Source organism: Physeter macrocephalus, chromosome 21, assembly GCF_002837175.3.
Source record: "Physeter macrocephalus isolate SW-GA chromosome 21, ASM283717v5, whole genome shotgun sequence".
NCBI classification, from domain to species: domain Eukaryota; kingdom Metazoa; phylum Chordata; class Mammalia; order Artiodactyla; family Physeteridae; genus Physeter; species Physeter macrocephalus.
In genome coordinates this window covers 71,175,513-71,194,345 of record NC_041234.1, presented here as the reverse complement: position 1 = coordinate 71,194,345, position 18,833 = coordinate 71,175,513, and positions in this window count along the sequence as shown.

The following is an 18,833-nucleotide window of genomic DNA, read 5'->3' as shown; positions in this document are numbered from 1 at the left end:
CAACTTTTTTGACCTGACAGCTCATTTTTTGTTTTTTAATTCAAGGTGATAACAGTGGTCTTCTGTTTGATGATTGTCTCCATTTTAGTACTTTTGAAATACTTTTTATGTTTGCAATTTTCCACAATGCTGAATTATATGTTGAGAATTATGTATCACACATATTTTTTTGTTTCCTTTATTTTGGGGGGTTTGATTGTTTTTTGTTTTTCTTTTTGGTTTGTTTTGTATTTGGTCAAACTCTAGAATATAGCTTTCAAAGTATTAGAGGTGCTGGAAATTTTTCTTAGTGATACCAAGTGTCCAGTAGACACTTCTATTCCACAATGGTATGCACTTCCCCAGTCAGGGATTAGATCTGAATGGCCATGATAAAAATTGGATGTGATTAAGAGTAAATAAATATGACCTGTGCAGTTCATAAAGACTGCTATATGATTAAATAGATGCATATTTTTTTCACTTCAATCAAAATCAATTAGCCAACCATACATGTCTATCCATACTACATTCATTGACATATATTTTAAGTACTAAACATGGTGTTTAAAATAATAAATGATCCAGGATCTTCCTTACTTGCTCCTCTCCTGCTGCCCTTCACTGGAATTAACTAGCTTCCTGCCTCCACCTCCTGCTTTCAGTCATATTCATCCTTCTTTGGATATTTTGTTTGTTTTGTTTTTAAACTGATAATTTTGATATCTAAATCCTGTTCCTTTACAATAATTCATTTTTATTTACTTCACTAGTTTTATCTGGCATAAGCTATCTTGGGCAATTTACCTCCTCTAGCCAGTTCCTCATAAACCAATACTGGCCTAGTCCATAGTCAGTGCTCTGGCTGGTCTGCTCATTCCTCCTTACAAGGAGAGGAAAGAGGTGACTATACACAAATTTTTAAATTAATTTATCTTCATAATGTTTACAGACAAAATGAATGAGTTTGACCAGAATTTCCATCATGTCTAATTTGGTTACATCCATGTACCACCTTCATGTTTCATGCTTAAGCATTCAAGCACCTGACTTGAGTATTGAATGATGCCTTACTAACTTCTGAATAATTTTGTTTATTGATACAACATCCAGAAAATTTACTGAATTTTTAATTCATTCAAATAATTTCAATATAGATATTCCTAGGTGTTACATTCAAAAGCAGATATTCTTGGAATTTCTATGTACAGAATTATAACACCTGCAAATAAGATTTGTCTCCATTCTTTTGCCCTTCTTCCTCTCTCCCTCTTTCTCGCTCTCTCCCTCTTTCCTTTCGACTCCCTTTCTATATATACATATATACATACATATATATATATATTCATTTGAGAGTAAGTTGCCAACATCATGCCTCTTTACCCCTAAATACTTTAGTGTTTATTTCTTAACAATAAGAACATTCCCTTTATAACCATAGTGAAGTTATAAAAATCAGAAAATTTTAACACTGTATATTATAATACTACTATACAATTAAGAGACCTTTATTGTTATTTTGTTCTGGTCCTACCTAATCTAAAATCATATATTTCCTTGAGTTATGGTGTTCCTTCAGTTTTCTTTACTCTGAACAAGTTTTTTGGCTCTTTTGACATCAACATTTTTGGAGAAAAGAGGTTAAATATATTTTTATTGAGGTAGAGCTGATTTATAATATATTAATTTTAGGTATACAACATAGTGATTCAAATTTTGTATATATTATGCTCCATCTAAAGTTATTATAAAATATTGTTTATATTCCTTGTGCTGTGCAATATATTCTTGTAACTTATTTATTTTATACATAGCAGTTTTTTCTTTGTGGTAAGTTCTTTTAGTTTTTATTACCATGATAATAATGGACTCATAAAATGAGTGAGAATGTATTTTTCTTTTAATTTCTGGAAAACTTTGTATAGAATTTATTTTATTTCTTCTTTAAAGTAGTTGTAGAAACCATTATTGACAACATAGCTCTTGGAGTTTTCCATGTGTCAAGGTTTGTAACTATGAATCCTTCTCTTTTTGGTTAGATATACAGTAAGGCTTTTCAGGTTATGTACCTACTTTTGTATGAACTTTACTAGTTTATGTCTTTCAAGGAGTGTATGCATATAATATACTAGTTAATATTTAAGTCTTTTACACTATTCTTTTATTATCCCTTTAATACCTGAAGTGTCTGTAGTAAAATCTCTTTTTACATGATTTTGTTAACATATATCTTCTCTCTTTTTCTCCTGATCATTCTGGCTAGAGGATAATTAATTTCATTGACCTTTTTAAAAAATTAAATTTTTACATCACTTATATTTACTGAGTTATGATTTTTGATTTGTCTGTTTCTCTATTCAATTCTATTAGTTTTTGCTCAATGTATTTTGAAGATTTTTCATTAGGTGAATGCTCATTTAGGTTTTTAAAATTTCCTCTTGATGAATTGAGATATTAATAGCTATGGATTTTTCCTTTTTGCTTTAGAATCTATGTTGCCTGATAGTAATATACCCACTCTAGTTTTCTTTACACTTATGTCTGAATGATGTATATTATCCAATATTTTCTTCTGTTGTGTTTTTACATACGTGGTGTCGGATATTTTTGTTTGTTTGTTTCTTGTAGACACTGTTTTGTTGTTGTTGTATGGCTTTTGTATCCAAAATGACAGTCTTTCCTTTCTTGGTGTGGGGGGGTGGTTGTCCATTTACATTTGTTGCAATAATTGATATTATGAGTCCTAGTTGAGCATCATGCTTGGTGTTTACTATTTTTCCATCTTTTCTTTTATGTTATTATATTTCCCTTGCTTTTTGATTAAATAAGAATTTTATGATTTTATTTTAGCTACATCATTGGATATATGAGATTTCTTGGTTGTCTTGGTATTTCTTGATTGCTCTTGGTAATATAACAATAATACATAAAATCAATAAAATATCAGAAAATGAAATTAAGAAAATTCCTTTTACAACAACACCAAAAGACTACAATGTTTAGGAATACCTTTACCCAAGGAAACGTAAAAACAAAAACACTTGTAATTCAATAATTAAAAGACAAATAGCACAATTTAAAAGGACAGAAGATTTGAATAGGTAATCTCCAAATAATATATACAATTGGCAAATAGGCACATGGAAAGATGCTCAAAATCATTACTCACTAGGTAAATGTAAATCAAAACCACAATGGGATACCACTTTTTTTATCTACTCTGATGGCTAATTACAAGAACTCAAACAATAATAAATTTAGCAAGGATGTGGAGAAATTGGAATCCTTATTTATTTCTGTTGGGAATGTAAAATAATTCAATGAATCCTTTTAGAAAACAGTCTGGCAGTTCCTCAAAAAGTTAAACATAAGCGTTGACATATATACACTACCAAATGTAAAATAGCTATGGGAAGCAGTTGCATAGCACATGGAGATCAGCTAGGTGCCTTGTGACCACCTAGAGGGGTGAGATAGGGAGGGTGGGAGGAAGATGCCAGAGGGAGGGGGTATGGGGATATATGTATACATATAGCTAATTCACTTTGTTATACAGCAGAAACTAACACAACATTGTAAAGCAATTATACTCCAATAAAGATGTTAAAAAAAAAAGTTAAACATAGAGTTATCATATTATTCAGCAATTCTGCTTCTAGATATATACCAACAAAGTTGAAAACATGCATCTCCACAATAATTTGTACATGAGTATTCATAGCATCATTATTCATGATAATCAAACTGTTAAAATCACCTAAATATCCACCAATTGATAGATGAAGAAGCACAAATAGTAGAATATTTTCAGCCATAAAAATGAAGTGCTGATACAATGCTGCAACATGAATGAAACTTAACATTATGATAAGTGAAATAATTCAGACATAAAATACCACATAATGTGTTATATTTATATGAAATCTCCAGGATATGCAAATCCATAGAGATAGAAATTATATTAGTGATTGCTAGGAGTTGGGGAATGGGACAAATGAAGATTGACGGCCATGGGTATGTTTTTTCCCGCCAGGGTGAAGAAAATGTTCTGAAATTAGAAAGTGGTGATAGTTAACAATCTAGTGACCATACAAAAACCACTGAATTTTACACTTTTAAATGTGAATTTTGTGGTATGAATTATATCCCAATTAAAAATTAAGCTAGTGGAAAATTCAGAGATTACTTCATTGAAAAATTTCTTTAATTTTTTTTTCTGGAATACTTTTCCTTTATCATATCTAAACTGTCACACATGTGATAAATTACTTTTTTTCAAAGTGAAATTTATCTATATCAAGTTAAATTAATTTTTTCATGTGTATGTGTATACCTGTAACACCTCTCCATTTCTGCAGCCAGCATCTGATATAAGGTCACCATCATCATACTTATTAATTTTACAAGGCAAGGGATAAATTTCATAGTGAGATACTTTTAGTGGGCTCAGATTTTTAAAATAATATCTTAATAATGTTTGTATTGTAATTATTTCATTTTCAGTATGGAGAGAAAGGTAAAAATAGTACATAGAACCATAAATAAACCAAACTAACCGCAATAAGTTTTGATATGAAATCATTATGTTAAACGTATTAAATATGTGTGAACTATGATATGAAAAATCTCATATAAGGGTAATATAATTCTTAGGTAAAAAAACTAGTTGGTAACCTAATTTTAAAAATTTGTGTTAGTCAGCATCTTAAAAATCAACCTAAATGTTATAAATATTAACACATTTCTTGCAATAACACTATAAAAAAATCTCTCCAATTGTGTATTTTATGGAAGCATTAGTTATTAAGGTGGTTCTTTAAAAAAAATTATATCATAGGGTTGCTGTGATAATTAAACGAGAAGTAGGACACTACCTTAACAAATATTAGTGTGAAATAAAATTCATATTTTATGGCAAGATAAGAAAAATTTAGACATAAAATTTTTCTCTGCCCTTTGGCCTCCTCTCTTCCTTCTACTATGCATTGTGTATCTGCATTATGCATCGACCAAACCTCCTGCATTGGCAGAAATACCTGCTCAACCATAAATAGGAACATTGTCCTAGCACCAACAAGACAACTCCTTAAAAGATAACATTCTTTTTCTTTTTAAAAAATTTTATTGACATATAGTTGATTTACAATGTTGTGTTAGTTTCAGGAGTACAGCAAAGTGATTCAGTTATACATATGTATATAGATTCTTTTTTAGAATTCTTTTCCATTGTAGGTTATTGCAAGATATTGAGTATAGCTCCCTGTGCTCTACAGTAGGTCCTTGTTGGTTATCTATTTTATATATAGTAATAGCATGTATATTTTAATCTCAAACTCTTAATTTGGGATAACATTCCTTCTTGATCTTGTAAAGGATTATGATGACCTACCACTTTGTACTTGCAGATCTGAATTGTATAAACTGTCAATAATATCTCATTTAATGTACATCTCTCTGTCTCAAAAAAACTTGTATAGCTGTGCTTTGACTGCTAAAGAGTGGAACAGTTTTGGAGCTTTCTGAGATGCTGTTCCCAGGTTATAATCTCAATTTGGCTTGAATAAAATTTTCCATTTCTTTCTTGGATCAACTGATTAATTTTTCTGTTGACATTAGTTATTATCTTCCCAGAAGTGTGTGAGCTTCTGAAAGCAGAGATTTTGAATATTTGATTCACTGCCTTTTCTCTAGGATCTAGAAAAGTGCATAGCATATGAAAGACAGTCAATAAATAATCATTGAAAGAATGATGTTGAGTGAATGAAGGCGCTAGAGGAAATGGTCTTAACCTACTCTTTATCACCAAAACTTGTGAAGCTCTTTTAAGAATTTTTAATGTAAATTGAGTTTTTCAGTACAGCTCCTAGTAGATTTGCATCCCTAAAATCAAAGCTAGGATGACTCACTGACTTTACTTGGTCCTGACAGTTAAAGGAACCAAATTTCTGTTGTCAAAAATGAAACATTTTCAAGAGTGACTTTTAACAATTAGAAAACACAATGTGGAGCAGTTTTCTCTGACACTTTCCATGTTGTAACTCTGGAGTGATTAAAAGGTGGCTTTGCCTGCATTGTCAAACTAGCCACCTTCTATAGTGATAGCTTTACTAAAAACGTTCTCAAACATAATCACCCTTCTTCTTTCATCCATTCCACCTAGAGATTATATGTTTTACGAAAGATAGCATTACTAGCCCTATGTCTGCTTCTGCCACTGATGATTTTCACCGTGATGCTCAATATCTTGAGGGAGCAAGATTTGGTAGTGGGTTAGTAATTTAACATCAACAAAATAGAAATACTAAGCTGTTGTTGTCCTTTGAGCAGTGAGAAGTGTGACAGTAAATGTCAAAAATAAGTATGTCAATTGTATTGCTTTTAGTTTTAATATGAAGCATAAATCTGCCAAATGGAGAAACACCCACAGTGCACAATAAGTGAACTTTGACAGAACAATTTGGTTTTCACTCCATCATTGATGCTGTATTATCTAAAAAAAAAAAAAAAAAAGCAACATGGTTGCTCAGAAAAGTATCAGAGAATGGTTGTTTCCGGCAATCAAATACAGTCTGTCTAAAATCTGAGGAGCTTGAGGCTACAACATAATAAAAGAGAGATTACACTCTTGTGTTCCTGATCAAAGGTGCCTGCTCAGTTGACTACTTTATCATCACCTGATATCACATCTTTGATCCATGTCTAATGCTCTCAACAAGCTACAACAAAGTCTTTCAGTTTTAGAATATGCTTTTTTAAATTTCTGTGCAGTTTTATTTTAACAATGTATCAAATGTTATGCCAGATAATCTAGCAGGGTATCTTGCACATAGTAGGCATTAGGAAGCAGCAGGATATCATGGTAAAGGGCAGTGAACTAAGACAAAGCTCTGTTACAAATTGTTGTATGCTCTTGGACAAGATATTCTGTCACCTCAATGAACATTTGTTCCTAATTTGTAACATGGATCTGATATTTTCTTTACCGGATTGATGTAAGTGGCAAGTGAGATAATTTACTAGAATGTCCTTTGAGGAATTTAAGAAATATGCAATAGTAAGTAGGAAGTGCTTATTACTATAAAGTTAATTTGATTTACTTTCCAATTCTGAAAATGAACTTTTTGAAATAATTGAGATATTTCTCATTTAAAATGTGTATATATATATATATATATAATAAGTTAAATATCTTTATTCAGATATTTCATATTACTATATGGAAACAATTCTAGACTTAAGAAACTTGTAAAAAAGATCACAGAAGTTTCCTTATCCCCTTACTAAATTTCCACTACTGTTAATATCTTACATAACCATAGTATACTTATGTGAAATAAAATTCATATTTTATGGCAAGATAAGAAAAATGTAAACATAAAATTTTTTCTCTGCCCTTTGGTCCCCTCTCTCCCCTCTACTGTGCATTGTGTATCTGCATTATTCATCGACCAAACCTCCCCATCGGCAGAAATACCTGTTCAACTATAAAGAACAACATTCTCTTAGCACAAATAAGATAACTCCTTAAAGATAACATTCCTTCTTGATTTTGTAAGGGGTCATGATGATGCTTAGACACATTATTTAATATAGAGCTGTCTCTCTCAAAAAACTTATATTACTGTGTTTTGACTTCTAACAGGCAGAACAGTTCTTGGAGCTTTCTGAGATGCAGTTCCCAGGTTATAATCCTCAATTTGGCTCAAATAAAAATTTCCATTTCTTTCTTAGATTGACTGATTAATTTTTCATTGACACTTATTAAACCCAGGAAATTAAATTTAGTACAATACTGTTAACTAATTTACAGAATTTATTTTACCAGTTTTCTCCCTAATACCCTTTATCTGGTCCAGGATCCAACCCAGGATCCCACAGTTCATATCTATTTAGTACTTATATCTATTTAGTCTCCTCCCATCTAGATCAGTCCCTTGGTCTTGCTTTGCTTTTATAACTCTTGAAGAGTATTAATGTGCTATTTTGTAGAACACCATTTTATATTGGGTGTGTCCGGATTTTTTTCAATGATTAGTCTGAGTTATTTTTAGTAAGAGTGTTACAGTCATCACAGCTAAATTGTTCTGATTTCTTTTCTTTTCTTTTTTTTTTTTTTTCATTTTAATGTTGGAAGCAGTGATTTTCCCAGCCACATTCTCAGGTGGAATCTGGAAGCACATGTATTTTTTTTCACTGTAGTTTGTGCTCTCTCTTTACAGATAACTCTGTGTGTGTGTGTGTGTGTGTGTGTGTGTGTGTGTGTTTTAATTTTTAGAATTAGAGTGGGTTTCTCTTTCTTCAAGTTATAATGAGTGTATAATCTTTATGTTGATTTATTTTTATTTTACCCTTCTTGCTGTTCTTTATGGCTGTAATGGATATCCTTCTCTTCAGCACCTGGAAGTCTACTTTCTATGTATATTTATGTTACTATCTCTTCACACTAACAAACTCTCATTTATTAATATTTTAAAGGAAAGTGTGTGTTTTTCAGATAACAGGTGTGTTAAGAAGTGCTATGAGATAAAAACTAATATGCAAAATGTGTTAAAATTTGTATCCCCACAATCATAGTGTCTCGTGGGTACTGAGAATATTTGCAAGTGTTGAGTTATATTCTCAATGTAAATTTAGAAAGTTGAATGTTGTTCCACTAACAGAAGATCATTCAGATTCTATGATTAACTTGATGTTTATTCTATTATATTCTCTTCTGTGCAGAGAAAAATCTTGTCCTGATTCATTCTAGTGTAATTATAGTTTATAACTACCATTCAATGTTTTTAATTTAAAATTATCTATATAATTTTGCATGTTGGTGTATATGTACCAAAACCTGTAGAACAGTAAGTGTCCTAATGGGGATCTTTGGAAATGCTCTGAATTCCAAATATTCATTTCCTGTCATTGAGTATCACCAAGATTTAATGCATCAAAAAATAAAATTAAATATTTAAATGCAATTATCCAAGTTTATTTTCCTCCCCCATTTTGGTATGACACAATAGAACAAGAATCATAGTTGTAGCTGCATCTTAGGGACTACCTAATAAGGTCTTATTTGAATGTCCTAGCATTTGGGATATATATCTTTAGGCTTGGATTATATTCAATCAAAGCAAAAAAAAAAAAACAAAAAAACAAAAAAAATAAAATAAAACTTAGGACAAATTATGCATTCAGAGACATATTTCTTATTATTAATATGATTGGCTCTACTCATCCATATGAAATACAGACTATAAAAATCTGAAACATTGCTCAAACTGATGACAGTTATTAAGCTGGTTTGTATGTTGAAATGAGCAATTTAAAAATGTGTAGAATAATTGACAAGCTGAACAGTTTTTTCATAGTAAAGTTTTGCCATGGAAAGGTGAAAACTCTTTTGACAAAAACAGGCCTTCACAGTTTTTATTAAGTAACACTTGAGTTCAAAGGCAACTATTTTTATGTGTGAAAATGAGTTTGGTGGCCTCAGTCCAGGTTCTAGCAAATATTTGTCCATTCAAAACTAATTTTCTTTGTACATTTGTGTAATTACTGGAGAATATTCTATACTCATCATATGATGCATTTTGGGAAATCTAGACTTTTGTTCCTCAGGGAAAGGAAAGCAGCAACTCTCTTTCATTGCCTGCATAGCAGAATTTTTGTAAAGTGCTGCAGTTGCCAGCTCCTGTCTTCAGCAGGACAGTATTTTCCAAGTTAGAGTTTCCTAGAAAAATTTTAGGAGATAATAAAAAGTGTGTTTTGATACTGGAGCTAGTGCAATAGATAAGAAAGTAAATAGAAGGTATTCAGATGGAAGAGGAAGGTGTAAAATATCATTTACAGATTATAAAATTGCATATGTAAAAAAACTCAAATTATAGATTTTTAAAACTCCTGAAACAAATAAGTAAGTATAGCAATGTTGTGGGATTCAAGGTTAATATACAAATATTACTTGCCTTCCTATACTAGCAATGAACAGTTGAAATTTCAAAAGAAACAATGCTATTTACAAAACATGAAAAAATGAAATGCATACATATAAATCTAATAAAATATGTATAGAATTTATGTGGGGAAAGCTAAATAACTGTGAAAGAAATCAAAGAATATCTAAATAAGTGGAAAGATATTCCAGGTTCATGGATTGAAAGATGCAGTATGGTTAATATGACAATTTCTCTCAAATTGATCTATAGATTCAATTAAAGTCCCAGTAAGCACATTCATACAAATCATGAAACTGATTCTAAAGTTTATATGGTCATTGTTTAGTATACTAAAAACAAAAATGAAGAACAAAGCTGGGTTATTCACATTACTTAGTTTCACTACTTTAAACTACAATAATCAAGGCAATATGGTATTAGCAAAAGAATAGACATATACGTCAATGGAATAGAATCAGCTCATAAATAAACCCACACAAATATAATCAATTTATCTTTGACAAAGGAGCAAAGACAATTCAATGCACAATTTTAAATATTTGATTTGTTGAAGATATTCTTAGAAGAAGAATGCCAAGTCTTGGGCTGGGAGAAAATATTTGGAAAACACATATCAGATGAAGGATTTTTGTCCACAGTGTACAAAGAACTATTAAAAGCTGACTAACAAGAACAAAAAAGTCCAATTTTTAAAATAGGGGAAAATCTATGTATTTACTTCAACAAATAAGATAAGCATATGAAAAGATGCCAAACATAATTTATCATTAAGGAAATGCAAATTGAACAACGATAAGATACTACTACATACCTCTTAGAATGGCTATAATTATTGCTAGTAAGGATGTGTAGTACAAAGAACTCTTATTGATTGTTGGTAGGAAGGTAAAGAGGTATAGCCCTTTTGGAATACAGTTTAGTAGTATCTTACAAAGCTAAACATAATATTATCATGTGATCCAGGAATTATGTTTCTGGGTATTTATCCAATGAGTTAAAAACGTATGTCCACAGAAAATTATGAATGTAAATGTATATAATAGCTACAGTCATAGTCCACAAAAACGGGAAGTCCCCAATAAGTCCTCTGATGAATGGATAAAGAAACAATGGTACATCCATACAATGGAATATTGCTCAATGATTAAAACAAATAAGCTACCAAGTACCCTCCTCAAAGCACCCCCCCCAATTAATGTATCTTTAATGTACATTGCTAAGAGAAAGAAGCTACTCTAAACAAGCTAGATATTACATGATTCCAATTATATGATATTCTGGAAAAGTTCAAAATATAAAGATGTTAAAAAGATCAGTAGGGATTTTCAGTTTCTGACCTGGAAAGTATGGAGCTAGGAAGTCACCCCTCCCAACCAAACACACAAAAAACGCTGAACAAATGGAAAATCAACAACTCTGCCTAGGTCAATCAGAGAAATGAGGTCATAGTGCAAATCACTAGTCCTCAAAATTAAAGAGACAGAACAATACAGAGAAACACAACTTACCTGAGCAGAAGTCCTGGAGCAGAAAATTCCATGAAAACTAGTACTGAGATAGGAATGATTAAACTGTAACTGAAAAAGTACTGGAGGTTCAGTGTGGACAGTTTGAGAGTAAAAGTACCAGGGGGTGGGGAAGAAAAGTGAGTCCCCACAGCTTCATGAGTTTTACCACCAGGACTCAACCAGGTTATTACATTGAAAGCTGACAAAACTCCTCCTCTGCTTCCAGTAGAAGGAGGGAAGAAGCCATTTTAAAATATGCCCAGAGAATTCTGTTCTTCTTAACAAGATATGCCCTCAAGAGAAACTATTTCACCAAAGCCTAAATTATCTTCAGAGAGGAATATATCCAACTCTAGCCCCCAGTAGTCTTTCTGTTTTACTTAAGGGAGAGTAAACCAAGAAAAACTGAGAAGTGGGAGGAGATTCAAGATGGCAGAAGAGTAAGACGTGGAGATCACCTTCCTCCCCACAAATACATCAGAAATAGATTTACATGTGGAACAACTCCTACAGGACACCTACCGAACACTGGCAGAAGACCTCAGGCCTCACAAAAGGCAAGAAGCTCCCCACGTACCTGGGTAGGGCAAAAGAAAAAAAAAGAGACAAAAGAATAGGGATGGGACCTGCACCAGTGGGAGGGAGCTGTGAAGGAGGAAAGGTTTCCACACACTAGAAGCCCCTTCGCGGGCAGAGACTGCGGGTGGCAGAGGGGAAGCTTCGGAGACATGGAGGAGACCAAAGCAACAGGGGTGCAGAGGGTAAAGCAGAGAGATTCCAGCACAGAGGATTGGTGCCGACCAGCACTCACCAGCTCGAGAGGCTTCTCTGCTCACCAGCCAGGACGGGTGGGGGCTGGGAGCTGAGGTTCCGGCTTAGGTCAGATCCCAGGGAGAGGACTGGGGTTGGCGGCGCGAGCACAGCCTGAAGGGGACTAGTGCACCACAGCTAGCCGGGAGGGAGTCTGGGAAAAGGTCTGGAACTGCTGAAGAGGCAAGAGACTTTTTCTTGCCTCTTTGTTGCCTGGAGCGCAAGGAGAGGAGATTAAGAGCGATGCTTAAAGGAGATCCAGAGATGGGCACAAGCCGCGCCTATCAGCGCAGACCACAGAGACGGGCATGAGACGCTAAGGCTGCTGCTGCCACCACGAAGAAGCCTGTGTGTGAGCACAGGCCACTATCCACACCTCCCCTCCTGGGAGCCTGTGAAGCCCGGCACTGCCAGGGTCCTGTGATCCAGGGACAACTTCCCTGGGAGAACGCACAGCGCACCTCAGGCTGGTGCAACGTCATGTTGGCCTCTGCTGCCGCAAGCTCCCTCCAAACTCTGCACCCCTCCATCCCTGCGGCATGAGAGAGCCTGTGCCCCGGAAGCAGCTGTGCCTTTAACCCCGTCCTGCCTGAGCAAAGAAGAGACGCCCTCAGGAGACCTACATGCAGAGGCAGGGCAAAATCCAAAGCTGAACCCCAGGAGCTGTGCGAACAAAGAAGAGAAAGGGAAATCTCTCCAGCAGCCTCAGGAGCAGCGGATTAAATCTCCACAGTCAACTTGATGTACCCTGCATCTGTGGAATACCTGAATAGAAAACTAATCATCCCAAATAGAGGAGGTGGATTTTGGGAGCAACTATATATATATATATATATATATATATCCCATTTTTCTCTTTTTGTGAGTGTTTATGCGTATGCTTCTGTGTGTGATTTTCTCTGTATAGCTTTGCTTTTACCATTTGTCCTAGTGTTCTGTCTGTCCCCCTTTTTTTTTTTTGGAAAGATTTCAGTGCTTGTTTTCATTGGTGGATTAGTTTTCTGGTTTGGTTGTTCTCTTCTTTCTTTCTTTCTTTTTAATTCCTTAATTTTTTTATTAATTATTTTTTATATTAATAACTTTTTAAATTTATTTTATTTTATCATTTTCTTTCTTTCTTTCTTTTTTTCTCCCTTTTGTTCTGACCTAGGTGAATGACAGGCCCTTGGTGCTCCAGCCAGGCATCAGGGCTGTGCCTCTGAGGTGGGAGAGTCAGGTTCAGGACATTGGTCCACCAGAGACCTCCCAGCTCCACATAATATCAAATGGCAAAAATCTCCCAGAGATCTCCATCTCAATGCCAAGCCTCAGCTCCACTCAACGACCAGCAAGCTACAGTGCTGAACACCCTATGCCAAACAACTAGCAAGACAGGAACACAACCCCACACATTAGCAGAGAGGCTGCCTAAAATCATAATAAGGTCACAGAAACCCCAAAGCACACCACCAGACGTGGATCTGCCCACCAGAAAGAAGATATCCAGTGTCATCCACCAGAGCACAGACACTAGTCACCTCCACCAGGAAGTCTACACAACCCATTGCACCAACTTTAGCCATGGGGGGCAGACATGAAAAACAACGGGAACTCTGAACCTGCAGCCTGCGAAAAGGAGACCCCAAACACAGTAAGTTAAGCAAAATGAGAAGACAGAGAAACACACAGCAGATGAAGGAGCAAGGTAAAAACCCACCAGCACTAACAAATGAAGAGGAAATAGGCAGTCTACCTGTAAAAGAATTCAGAATAATGAAAGTAAAGATGATCCAAAATCATGGAAATAGAATGAAGAAAATACAGGAAACGTTTAACAGGGACCTAGAAGAACTAAAGAGCAAACAAACAATCATGAACGACACAAAAAATGAAATTAAAAATTCTCTAGAAGGGATCAATAGCAGAATAACTTAGGCAGAAGAACAGATAAGTGACCTGGAAGATAAAATAGTGGAAATAACTAACGCAGAGCAGAATAAAGAAAAAAGAATGAAAAGAAATGAGGACTGTTGCAGAGACCTCTGGGAGAATATTAAATGCACCAACATTCAAATTATGGGGTTCCCAGAAGAAGAAGAGTTAAAAAAAAAAGGAATGAGAAAATATTTGAAGAGATTATAGTTGAAAATTTCCCTAGCATGGGAAATGAAATAGTTAATCAAATCCAGGAAGCACAGAGAGTCTGATACAGGGTAAATCCAAGGAGAAACATACAAAAATAAATATTAAGAAAACTATCAAAAATTAAATACAAAGAAAAAATATTAAAAGCAGCAAGGGAAAAACAACAAATAACATACAAGTGAATCCCCAGAAGGTTAGCAGCTGAACTTACAGCAGAAACTCAAGACAGAGAAACACACAGCAGATGAAGGAGCAAGGTAAAAACCCACCAGCACTAACAAATGAAGAGGAAATAGGCAGTCTACCTGTAAAAGAATTCAGAATAATGAAAGTAAAGATGATCCAAAATCATGGAAATAGAATGAAGAAAATACAGGAAACGTTTAACAGGGACCTAGAAGAACTAAAGAGCAAACAAACAATCATGAACGACACAAAAAATGAAATTAAAAATTCTCTAGAAGGGATCAATAGCAGAATAACTTAGGCAGAAGAACAGATAAGTGACCTGGAAGATAAAATAGTGGAAATAACTAACGCAGAGCAGAATAAAGAAAAAAGAATGAAAAGAAATGAGGACTGTTGCAGAGACCTCTGGGAGAATATTAAATGCACCAACATTCAAATTATGGGGTTCCCAGAAGAAGAAGAGTTAAAAAAAAAAGGAATGAGAAAATATTTGAAGAGATTATAGTTGAAAATTTCCCTAGCATGGGAAATGAAATAGTTAATCAAATCCAGGAAGCACAGAGAGTCTGATACAGGGTAAATCCAAGGAGAAACATACAAAAATAAATATTAAGAAAACTATCAAAAATTAAATACAAAGAAAAAATATTAAAAGCAGCAAGGGAAAAACAACAAATAACATACAAGTGAATCCCCAGAAGGTTAGCAGCTGAACTTACAGCAGAAACTCTGCAAACCAGAAGGGAGTGACAGGACATATTTAAAGTGATGAAAGGGAAAAACCTACAACCAAGATTACTCTACCCAGCAAGGATCTCATTCAGAGTTGATGGAGAAATTAAAACCTTTACAGACAGGCAAAAGCTAAGAGAATTCAGCACAACAACACCAGCTTTACAACAAATGCTAAAGGAATTTCTCTAGGGAGGAACAACAAGAGACAGAAAAGACCTACAATAACAAACCCAAAACGATGAAGAAAATGGTAATAGGAACATACATATCGATAATTACCTTAAATGTAAATGAATTAAATGCTCCAAGCAAAAGACAAGTACTGACTGAATGAATAAAAGAACAAGACCCGTACATATGCTGTCTACAAGAGACCCACTTCCGACCTAGGAACACTTACAGACTGAAAGTTAGAGGATGGAAAAATATATTCATTGCAAATGGAAATCAAAAGAAAGCTGGAGTGGCAATTCTCATATCAGACAAAATAGACTTTAAATCAATGACTATTACAAGAGACAAAGAAGGACACTACATAATGATCAATGGATCAGTACAAGAAGAAGATATAATTGTAAACCTTTACACACTCAACATAGTAGCACCTCAATACATAAGGCAAATTCTAACAGCCATAAAAGTGGAAATTGACAGTAACACAATCATAGTAGGGGTGGAGAAATTAAAACCTTTACAGACAGGCAAAAGCTAAGAGAATTCAGCACAACAACACCAGCTTTACAACAAATGCTAAAGGAATTTCTCTAGGGAGGAACAACAAGAGACAGAAAAGACCTACAATAACAAACCCAAAACGATGAAGAAAATGGTAATAGGAACATACATATCGATAATTACCTTAAATGTAAATGAATTAAATGCTCCAAGCAAAAGACAAGTACTGACTGAATGAATAAAAGAACAAGACCCGTACATATGCTGTCTACAAGAGACCCACTTCCGACCTAGGAACACTTACAGACTGAAAGTTAGAGGATGGAAAAATATATTCATTACAGGAAAAAAACTGTAAAAAATACAAACACATGGAGGCTAAACAATACATGACTTAATAACCAAGACATCACTGAAGAAATCAAAGAGAAAATTAAAAATGCCTAGAAACAAATGACAATGAAAACACGACAACCCAAAACCTATGGGAGGCAGCAAAAGCAGTTTTAAGAGGGAAGTTTATAGGAATACAATGCTACCTTAACAAATAAGAAACATCTCAAATAAACAACCTAACCTTACACCTAAAGCAATTAGGGAAAGAAGAACAAAACAATCCCAAAGTTAGCAGAAGGAAAGAAATCATAAAGATCAGATCAGAAATAAATGAAAAAGAAATGAAGGAAATCACAGCAAAGATCAATAAAACAAAAATCTTGTTCTTTGAGAAGATAAAAAAAATTGATAAACCATTAGCCATATTCCAAAAGAAAAAAAGGGAGAAGACTCAAATCAACAGAATTAGAAATGAAAAAGGAGAAGTAACAACTGTCACTGTAGAAATACAAAGGATCATGAGAGATTAGTACAAGCAACACTATGCCAATCAAATAGACAACCTGGAAGAAATGGACAAATTCTTAGAAAAGCACAACCTTCTGAGCCTGAACCAGGAAGAAAAAGGAAATATAAACAGACCAATTCCAAGCACTGAAATTGAAACTATGATTAAAAATCTTCCAACAAACAAAACCCAGGTCTCGATGGCTTCACGGGCGAATTCTATCAGACATTTAGAGAAGAGCTAATGCCTATCCTTCTCAAAATCTTCCAATATATATCAAAGGAAGGAACACTCCCAAACTCATTCTGCAAGGCCACCATCACCCTGATACCAAAACTAGACAAAGATGTCACAAAAAAAGAAAACTAAAGGCCAATATCACTGATGAACATAGATGCAGAAATCCTCAAAAAAATACTAGCAAACCTAATCCAAAGGCACATTAAAAGGATCATACAACATGATCAAGTGGGGTTTATCCCAGGAATGCAAAGATTCTTCAATATATGCAAATCAATCAATGTGATACACCATTGTAACAAACTGAAGGAAAAAACCATATGAAGAATGCAGGATTCTTCAATAAAATCAAAACAAACAAATTGATAAAACATATGAAAAAAATGAAGGAAAAAAACCATATGAACATCTCAATAGATGCAGAGAAAGCTTTTGACAAAATGCAACACCAATTTATGATAAAAACCCTCCAGAAAGTATGCATAAAGGTAACTTAACTTAACATAATAAAGGCCATATATGACAAACCCACAGCCAACATCATCTTCAATGGTGAAAAATTGAAAGCATTTCCACTAAGTTCAGGAAGAAGACAAGGTTGCCCACTTTCACCACTATTATTTAAAAGTTAAAAAAAAATAGTAGTTTTAAGCATGTTTTAAATATTTGAATGAAAGTCCATAATAGTTTATTAATGAGAAGAACAGCACGTTTCAAAAACACCTTTAAAATTAATGCACAGAAATCCCTTGCATTCCTATACACTAATGATGAAAAATCTGAAAGTGAAATTAAGAAAACACTCCCATTTACCCTTGCAACAAAAAGAATAAAACATCTGGGACTAAACCTACTTAAGGAGACAAAAGAGCTGTATGCAGATAATTATAAGTCACTGATGAAAGAAATGAAAGATGATGCAAACAGATGGAGAGATATATCATATTTTTCCATTGGAAGAATCAACATTGTGATAATGACTGTACTACCCAAAGCAATCTACAGATTCATTGCAATCCTTATCAAACTACCAATGGCATTTTGCACAGAACAAGAACGGAAAAGTTCACAATTTGTAAGGAAACACAAAAGACCCCGAATAGCCAAAGCAATCTTGAGAAAGAAAAACAGAGCTGGAGGAATCAGGCTCCTTGACTTCAGACTATACTACAAAGCTACAGTAATGAAGACAGTATGGTACTGGCACAGAAACAGAAATATAGATCAATGGAACAGGATAGAAAACCCAGAGATAAACCCACACACATATGGTAACCTTATCTTTGATAAAGGAGGCAAGAATATACAATGGAGAAAAGGCAGTCTCTTTAGTAAGTGGTGCTGGGAAAACTGGACAGCTACATGTATAAGAATGAAATTAGAGCACTCCCTGAAACCATACAGAAAAAGAAGCTCAAAATGGATTAAAGACCTAAATGTAAGGCCAGACACTATCAAACTCCTAGAGGAAAACATAGGCAGAACACTCTATGACATAAAGTACAGCAAGATCCTATTTGACCCACCTCCTAGAGAAATGGAAATAAAAACAAAAATAAACTAATGGGACCTAATGCAACTTAAAAGCTTTTGTACAGCAAAGAAAACCATAAACAAGACCAAAAGACAACCCTCAGAATGGGAGAAAATATTTGCAGATGAAGCAACTGACAAAGCATTAGTCTCCACAATTTATAAGCAGCTCATGCAGCTTGCCAACAAACACATGAAAGAATGCTCAACATCATTAACCATTAGAGAAATGCAAATCAAAACTACAATGTG